A 9819-nucleotide genomic window follows, 5' to 3' on the forward strand; every position below is an offset into this window, starting at 1 on the left:
GGGAACGCACTAGCACCCAAGCCTAAAATAGCACCGGCTCACCCTCAAGCGGCGGTTTTCAGCGCGTCTTGAGGGCGCAACGGCTGGAGATGCTCTAAAGTGCCGTGGCGAGGGTGAAGACGCCGGCCGTCACGCATGTACTAACGGCGCTAACTTTATTAGGTTTGACCAGTCCGCATCCATCGTTCCCAAAAAATGAATCCATCGTCGCGCCCAGCGTGCCTGCTCCTGCATTGCGCCCAGCATGCCTGCGCCTTAGTCGGCCGCCGGCAGGCCTGCCTCGCCGCGCCGCCGCCCGTCGCCCCGCACCAACCATGTCCGCGCCTGCACGCTAGTCGGCCGCGAGTGTACAACACAGTTGATAAGTACATACACCAGGAAATACAAAATCTTGCACCGATAAGCCATTCCTGCAACTTAGCCAAACCTACACATAGCAACAGTGCAATCAGTTATTTAGTGCTTTAATGCACGACAGGCAAATACTTAACTGGGTACAACATCACGGCATGCACAGTATAATGCAAATAACACAACACTGGGGAAATAAATGGCAAAACGATAGAAAGTATAAACATTCAGCTTACTTATAAGCATAGTATACTTCTTCTATATAAACTGAAGTAGGACTACTCGCAAAGGAACTGGCATTAGCACATACTTTATCAACCATAAAGTAACATTTCTTTCAGCCCAAAACAGATGTCATTCTAAACTTTGCATGGCCTTAGAAATCAGAACAGTGCTCTGAACCTTTGACAGTTAATTCATTACCGTTGAAAGTTGACATTCTAATATGTATGGCCATACGAAATTACAAATTCATGTAATCTGGAAATATTTTAATTTTTATGAACCTAGTCAATGTAACAATATATAAACTATTGATCTAGTAGTGATCAAGTTGACAAATTGACTTCATATAAAATAAAAGCAACATCTGACTTGACTAGACATACTTAGCATTAACAATGTGTAAGGGAAACTGTAGTAACTAGGATTCTGAATTACCTATGTTCTGGTATATATAGTTCTCAATTACTTGGGCAAAGTAGTGGATGCCTTACAAATTACAGGAGTTAATACATATAAGAAAAAAGCATCAGTCAAAGCCCATGCCGCAACAAAATGTAAAATAGCAATAGCATACATATACCCATAGACACATCTAGGAGATAATGTACGTCACCTTTTCAGTGATCACGTCATACTAGCATGCCTCAGCAAACAACCATCTCACATATTGTTCAACACTTCATCTCCACCTTGTCCACCAACAATGCCAGTACCTACGAGCATAACAAGTCAGGAACCAATAACAATTCCGATGGATAACCGTCGATAGAAGGGAGAATTACAATGGGATATCTAGGTGAACTGAGAGGCGCATAGTTATGTAATCAGACAAAAGTAACATGAGGCACAAAGAAAAACATTTATTCTCTAGTGCAAATGGACTCCTCACTTCAGGAAGATATTCAACAAAACATAAAATAGAACTTTAATTTATTCAATTGGTTTCAGCTTCCAAATGAAAGAGTGCAACTAGCTTCAAGCTTCGAGAAGTGTCAATGGAATTGCACATTCGGTTGGTTCAGTCTCCGCTTCCATTAAGTTCTCTTCCAATTTTAACTGCTATTATGTGTCACATTGTCGAGTCCTGAAAACAGCCTCTTCCATAAATGCAGGGAAATGCTGCGTACTATAGACCCAAAGTGGTCAGACTCTTTCCCGGACTCTGCGCAAGTGGGAGCTACGTGCACCGGACTGCCCCTTATTATGTGTCACATTATCAAGAGAGCAACGGTCTGTACTGGATAGTATTACCATATAATTCCCGCGAGAGAAAAGATACTTTCTAGAGATAGTCTTTGGTAAACTCAATTCCTTGTCAGGCCAAGAAGAACAAATTAAGACATGCCAAAACAAAAAACTAAAAACTGACAAGAAACATAATAGGTTTGGCCTATTATTTGTTTTTAAGTTGTACATCTGAACTAGCTAATCACAGCAGGGCTCTTCCACAAGTGACAAATACTATTGTGTCAATTTCCAACTGTTGTGCTTTTGATGCTGAAAAGATATATATGTATTTCAGAGAGGCACATAAGACTACATTTGAAACACAATTTATGCTTTGTCCTCCGCGGCCTTGGCTCTTCTCTCCTCAATGGCGGCCTTGCAGTCGGTCTCCTCCTTGAGTAGTTGCCACTTCTCTTACTTCTCTTGAGCCTTCTTCTTGACCAACTCCTTTTTAGCCTCCAATGTCTTGATCCCCATTATCTCATTGGACTTGACCATGTCATCTAGCTTCTCCCGCAAGCTTGATGCCTCCGTTTCCTTCTTGATCTTGTCTTTGGCCTCTTGTTTCCATCGAGTTTGTTCTTGTTTCTTGGGCCGTCATCCTCTTCATCATTATCATCATCATCATCATCATCATCATCATCATCATCATCATCATCATCCTCATCATCATTCATCCATCTTGGTGAGGGAACCTATCTTCGGTGGGGATTCTTTCTCAATCACCTTCCACTTCTCACTATATTTGAGAAATTTCCAACAATGCTCTAGTTGAAATGCCTTTTTGCATGAGGCTTCCATGTCCTTGTACCTTTCTTGCACAATTTTGTCCTACAAAATGGAAACAATGTCAAATTGTGAAAATGCTCCGAGTTGTACAAACGATTCGCGCTTGGGACATGAAAACAAACTCACATAGTCGGCTTAGACGACACCACTTGGAGGTGCATTGCACACTTGCGTTAAGCAAGCAGCCCAATGACTACAAATCGGCTTGATAATGTCCCAATGACCTTGAAGAGACCGAAAAGGTGTGTGGCGTCCTGTTGGGATACTTTGCCATCATGCGGAAGAATTGATCCTCGATCCTTTGCCAATACCGCTTCGCTGTTTGGTCGGTGCTGGTGCACGCATCTAGAGACACCGACTCCCAAGCCTTGATCAAAACTTGATCTTCCAATGGAGTGTAGTTCATCGATCTTGCGTGTTTTGCTTGCGCTTCGTCGTACACCCCATCGTCAACCTCCTACACATCATCTTCTTCCCCATGACCGTTCATGCCACCATCCATCTCGTTGTAGCCGTACTCACTAATCAGGGTTTGATCGATGTTGACGGTGTTGTCGTCCAAGATTTGCATGAAGTCGGTCATCGCATGATGGATACCAGCGCCACAATTGCGCTCGACATGTCACGTACAAGCGGAATGAAATCAAATGAAAGAAGTGCGGCAAATTGAAGAATCATACCTTGCGCCTATTTTGTCGAACACCTCGGGGGCGGCAGCAGCGCCATCGACAGGAGTGCTTGGGGCAACTCTTACCGGAGCAATCAGGGGAGGTGTTGGCGGGGTAGCTCTTCCCACGAGCTTCTTGCATTTCACACCGGAAGACTTCCCCTTCTTCGTCAGCGGTTGCCCGACTGAATTCGCATCAGAGGCCGCGGGGTAGGCGGGCGGGCGGGCCTTCCCGGCGGGGCCGGTGGGAGTGCCGCCCTGGACGACGACGTTGCCCTGTGACACGTCTCCAACATATCTATATTTTTTGATTGTTCCATGCTATTATATTATCCATCTAGGATGTTTTATATGCTATTTTATATGATTTTTGGGACTAACCTATTAACCTAGAGCCCAGTGCCAGTTTCTGTTTTTTCCTTGTTTTTGAGTATTGCAGAAAAGGAATACCAAACGGAGTGTCCAATTGAGCTAAAAATTCACGGAGATTGTTTTTTGACCAGAAGAAGCCAACGGAGTATCGGCGATGGACCAGAAGAGTCCCGAGGTCACCACGAGGGTAGAGGGTGTGCCCTACCCCCCTGGGCGCGCCCCCTACCTCGTGCCTGCCTCGTGGACCCCCTGACTTGTTCCCGACGCCAACACATTTTATATATCCCCTCGTGTTTGCCTCGTGGAGGGCTGCCGCAAGCCTCCGTAGCCACCGAAAACCAATCTAGACCCGTTTCGGCACCCTCCGGGGGGGATCCATCACCGGTGGCCATCTTCATCATCATGGCGCTCTCCATGATGAGGAGTGAGTAGTTCACCCTCGGGGCTGAGGGTATGTACCAGTAGCCATGTGTTTGATCTCTCTCTCTCTCTCTCTCTCTCTTTCTCTCTCTCGTGTTCTTGATTCGGCACGATCTTGATGTATCGCGAGCTTTGCTATTATAGTTGGATCTTATGATGTTTCTCCCCCTCCACTCTCTTGTAATGGATTGAGTTTTCCCTTTAAAGTTATCTTATCGGATTGAGTCTTTAAGGATTTGAGAACACTTGATATATGTCTTGCATGTGCTTATCTGTGGTGACAATGGGATATTCACGTGATCCACTTGATGTATGTTTTGGTGATCAACTTGCGAGTTCCGTGACCTTGTGAACTTATGCATAGGGGTTGGATATGTTTTCGTCTTGACTCTCCGGTAGAAACTTTGGGGCACTCTTTAAAGTTCTTTGTGTTGGTTGAATACATGAATCTGAGATTGTGTGATGCATATCGTATAATCATACCCACAGATACTTGAGGTGACATTGGAGTATCTAGGTGACATTAGGGTTTTGGTTGATTTGTGTCTTAAGGTGTTATTCTAGTACGAACTCTATGATAGATCGAACGGAAAGAATAGCTTCATGTTATTTTACTACGGACTCTTGAATAGATCGATAGGAAAGGATAACTTTGAGGTGGTTTCGTACCCTGCAATAATCTCTTTGTTTGTTCTCCGCTATTAGTGACTTTGGAGTGACTCTTTGTTGCATGTTGAGGGATAGTTATATGATCTAATTATGTTATCCTTGTTGAGAGAACTTGCACTAGTGAAAGTATGAACCCTATGTCTTGTTTCGAAGCATTGCAATACCGTTTGTGCTCATTTTTATCATTAGTTACCTTGCTATTTTTATATTTTCAGATTACAAAAACCTATATCTACCATCCATATTGCACTTCTATCACCATCTCTTCGCCGAACTAGTGCACCTATACAATTTACCATTGTATTGGGTGTGTTGGGGACACAAGAGACTCTTTGCTATTTGGTTGGAGAGTTGTTTGAGAGAGATCATCTTCATCCTATGCCTCCCACGGATTGATAAACCTTAAGTCATCCACTTGACGGAAATTTGCTACTGTCCTACAAACCTCTGCACTTGGAGGCCCAACAACGTCTACAAGAAGAAAGTTGTGTAGTAGACATCACCCTGCTGCTTGCGAGGTGGCGGGTGCAGCCTTGAACGGCGACGGGCACGGCATGGCCGCCGACGAGATCTGCCGAAGGGGGTGGCGCGTGGATGGCGTCCACGGGGATGGCGGACGGCTGAGAGGCTTCCATGTCGGCGGAGGGACGTCAGGGAAGGTGCTCCGGGGCGAGCGGACGAAGGTGGTTGGGGGCGGAGGGAGAGGGAAGTAGGAAGAGTCGCGGAAATGTCCCTCTCGCCAAACCTCGCAACTGATAGGGGTCGAGCTTGGGTTGGCCTCCCACCCCGTGGATCTAGAGGTTGAGGGCAAAGTTTTTCCGCGCCTCGCAATTTTTTTAACAGTTCGACGTCAATACTGTGTGTTGTCGGTGCATTTGTTCGCCTGAAACCATAAACGGGTGGTTATTTTGCGGGTCAACGCATTTTAAGGGGCCTTCTAGAGATGCTCTTAGCATGCTAATTAATCCCTTCACTAGGATGTGATATGTAGGTTACGACTAGAAGTTCCATATATGTATGTATGTCACTTGTTGTTGAGCAGAATAGTAGTTTCTTCAAGCATAATAGAATAGTGTTCAAGATTAATTTGGTGGGTATGTACCAACAACCAAAAAAGCTTAATTCTCTTGACCAGAATAAAATAAATCAAGTCTTGCTCGAATTAGACAAGAAACATACAAATTAATATTTCCATAAAATAGTTTGTTTTTGTCACATAAGGACTATATAAGCATCTACATTAAGTCATGTCTAAGCTAGAGGTAAAATTATACAATTTTATTCGCTTTTAACATGAATTCATTATCAATCTAGAGGGTGAATTGCCAATTATTGTGGAGATGGACTCCATGGTTGCTGTGAAGCTAATTCAGTCACATGAGATAGACAGATCTTTATACTTTTCCATTGTAAGAGAGATTAGGCACTTGATGAGCCTTCGTAGAACTTGTATTACTCTAGTTAACCGCACTCAAAATAAGTTAGTGATAGTCTAGCTAAGTTTGCAAGGGTTGAAGGAAGAACTATGACCTAGATTGGTTCAGGACCTTTAGGTTTCTTAGAGCTAGCTCATGCAGATTGTATTGAACCTAATTTTTGAGTAATACAAGTTTTTACCATAAAAAATATGAATTCATATGCTATTATCTTTTGTGCTCATTCATTTATATGTACTCACTTATAAATTATTTATGGTTCTTTAGAATAGATGGTCCACCGTAACAGAAGCATCACGCGACATTGTAGTCGTCAAACAATGATATATACACACTCAAATACAAGGAATTATGATGGCATCCCATGACCAAAGATTATGAAAACAAAATCTCTTTTCTAGTTAGAGATGAACAACTACAATGGGTTGTCAAGAGAGTGTTTTTGTTTCATAATTTCTTAATGGTATTTTAACTCTAGAATTGTATGTGAAGATTGAAGGAAATATGCCCTAGAGGCAATAATAAAGTTGTTATTTATATTTCCTTATATCATGATAAATGTTTACTATTCATGCTAGAATTTCATTAACCGGAAACTTGATACATGTGTGAATACATAGACAAAACAAAGTGGCCCTAGTATATCTCTACTTGACTGGCTCGTTGATCAAAGATGGTTAAGTTTCCTGACCATAGACATGTGTTGTCATTTGATGAACGGGATCACATCATTAGGAGAATGATGTGATGGACAAGACCCATCCTTTATCTCATAATGATCGTTAAGTTTTATTGCTATTGCTTTCTTCATGACTTATTCCTTTGACTATGAGATTATGCAACTCCCGAATACCGAAGGAACACCTTGTGTGCTATCAAACGTCACAACGTAACTGGGTGATTATAAAGATGCTCTACAGGTGTCTCCGAAAGTGTTTGTTGGGTTGGCATAGATCAAGATTAGGATTTGTCACTCCGAGTATCGGAGAGGTATCTTTGAGCCCTCTCGGTAATGCACATCATGATAAGCCTTGTAAGCAATGTGACTAATGAGTTAGTTGCGGGACGATGCATTACAGGACGAGTAAAGAGACTTACTTGTAACGATATTGAACTAGGTATGAGGATACCAACGATCGAATCTCGGGCAAGTAACATACCGATGACAAAGGGAATGACGTATGTTGTCACACTAGTGCAGAACCGGGCAATAGCACCGGTTCGTAAGGCCCTTTAGTGTCGGTTCGGTAACCGGCACTAAAGTGTGGGCACTAAAGCCTCCCCCTTTAGTACCAGTTCAGCACGAACCGGTGATAAAGGGCAACCACGTGGCACGAGCCAGCTCCGGGGGCGCGTAAGACATTAGTACCGGTTGGTAACACCAACCGGCACTAAATGTTTGGGTGTGTTTTGGTTTTATTTTTATTTTTACTTTAATTTTGTGTTTTCAATTTAATTTAGTGATTGTTTTACATTATAATGAGTTGTTAAATCAATAGGTGAAAGTACCGCAGATTAGTTTGACTGGATGCATGTGGATCCTAGCTAAGTCATCAAGTATATGCCATATCCATATTATATATATTTGATCACCTAATTAAGTGATCGAGGTAATATGGATATGGCATATACTTGATCACTTAGCTAGAATCCATCTAGTTGAAACTAATTTGCGGTTTCTTTCATAAATGATATAATAACTCATCATCATCATCATCATCATCATCATCATCATCATATTAATATAAAAACTCTTGCATCATATATATCATCACCAACAACAGTTTTCGTAGCTAGCTAAAAATCATCATATAATAGTCGTCTCATTACCACTACTTAATCATCATATAGTCATTACCGCTATCTAATCACCACCAACACTAGCTTAAACAAGAAACATTCACTTGTACCAGAAGCAAAGATATCATCGAGTTCAACATGGTAATGATATTATAAGCGTCCATAACACCACAAAAGCAAATCACTCTTTGAGATTAAGTTCAGGACGAAGAACACGGACATGAGAGGACAAGTACTAAGAGCATGAACTAGCTAATCACTCCTGCTGCTCTCTCTCAGGTAAAATAGCATAGAACATGTATAGCTTTCCTGATTCATCATATTGGAGCATGCAGATGAACCTGTCTCCTAATCGTGGGTTGCACTTATGATTGCTGCCCCCTAGTACTTCTCTGCGAACGTTCACAATTTTGCTCCAGTCTTTTACTATTAAGCATTCCTCGCTATTAGAAATCCTGAATGCACTAAAGTGCATTGTAGGATATCTTGGCCGTAAGCTAACAATATTCATGGTACCTTTAGTCTCGATCCAATCAGGCACAACATTCATCGGGAGTCCCTGTTGAAGAACATCGTATAGTAACATACTTAGCAATGAAGTTTAGCTTAAAAAAATGTATGCAAAAGATGCACTGAGGAGAAATAGTAGAAATCTTACCATCTTTCCTAAATATATGTGACCGTAGTTCAGTACGAACACTATTGGTCGCACGCTTTGAGTACTAACATTTCTAAGTGCAGGAAAAAATTTGTCTTGACAGCATCAAGATCCTCAAGCCATGAAACATAATGACTCATCTCCTCGCAGTTTAGTTCAGCCCCGGGATAGTGGACGGTCCTGTCTACCAAGCGCCGGACATGTTTGCTTGATTGGAAATCAGCTATCAATATAAATTACTTGTCAACTCTTTTTAAATAAACAATATCGAAGACATAAATATGGTTGAGAAACTCACATAATGGTAGAACTAGAGGCGTCTGCACATCGGCCCAGATGTCTCTATTACCTTCAATATCATCTTCCAGACGAATATCAAAGGTGATAACCATATCAGGCTCAAATGCATAAGCCTTTCATAGTGCTTGCCAAGTTTTGCATTCAAAATAGGTGTATGTGTCTGTATTGTATTAATTGACGTTGAAGGTATAACCATGCTCGGTCTTCAAGTAAACTTTTTTTACCTCCATAGTTTTGTTAGGACTGAAACCTATCTTATCCAAGACAAAAATTCTTGCATGGCAGGGGATACACTAGTAGAATAGTGAAAAAATTAAAATTAAAAGTTGAAGCAAATGAAGCATAAGTCATGCTTAATTATGAAAAAAGACTTGTCGTTTTGACTTACTGTATTCACTTCGAAGTTCTCATCCAGCTTGATGCTGAAGCGTCTATCATCAACTAGAAAATTTTTGCCGCACAGGCCGCGCTGGTCTTCACAGTATTCGCACATAATGAAATCGCGTTCGTCGTCAGACGACATTCCTATGTTCATAGGTGAAACATTAAACACTCATTAGTTCTATTAATTCAACTAATTCAACTAGTTCTGTAAATTCAACTAGTTCAACTAATTAATTCAACTAATTCAACTAAGCACTTACGAAAAATATACCTAAATAAAGTAGCTCAACTAATTCAACTAACTAGTTCAACTAATTAATTCAACTAAACTAGTTCTATTAGTTTTCTTACTAAAAATAAGGTAGCTAGTTATATATAGTAAAATGTTAATTAGATAATAAAATCTCATATAACTAAATTAAATATATATCTAACATATAATTTATATCTAATTTATCTAACATTTGACATTAATATCTAACATATGTTCATATATAGGTGAAACATTAAACACTTACTAG

The sequence above is a fragment of the Triticum aestivum genome, chromosome 3A (genome assembly GCF_018294505.1).
Source record: "Triticum aestivum cultivar Chinese Spring chromosome 3A, IWGSC CS RefSeq v2.1, whole genome shotgun sequence".
NCBI lineage: Eukaryota > Viridiplantae > Streptophyta > Magnoliopsida > Poales > Poaceae > Triticum > Triticum aestivum.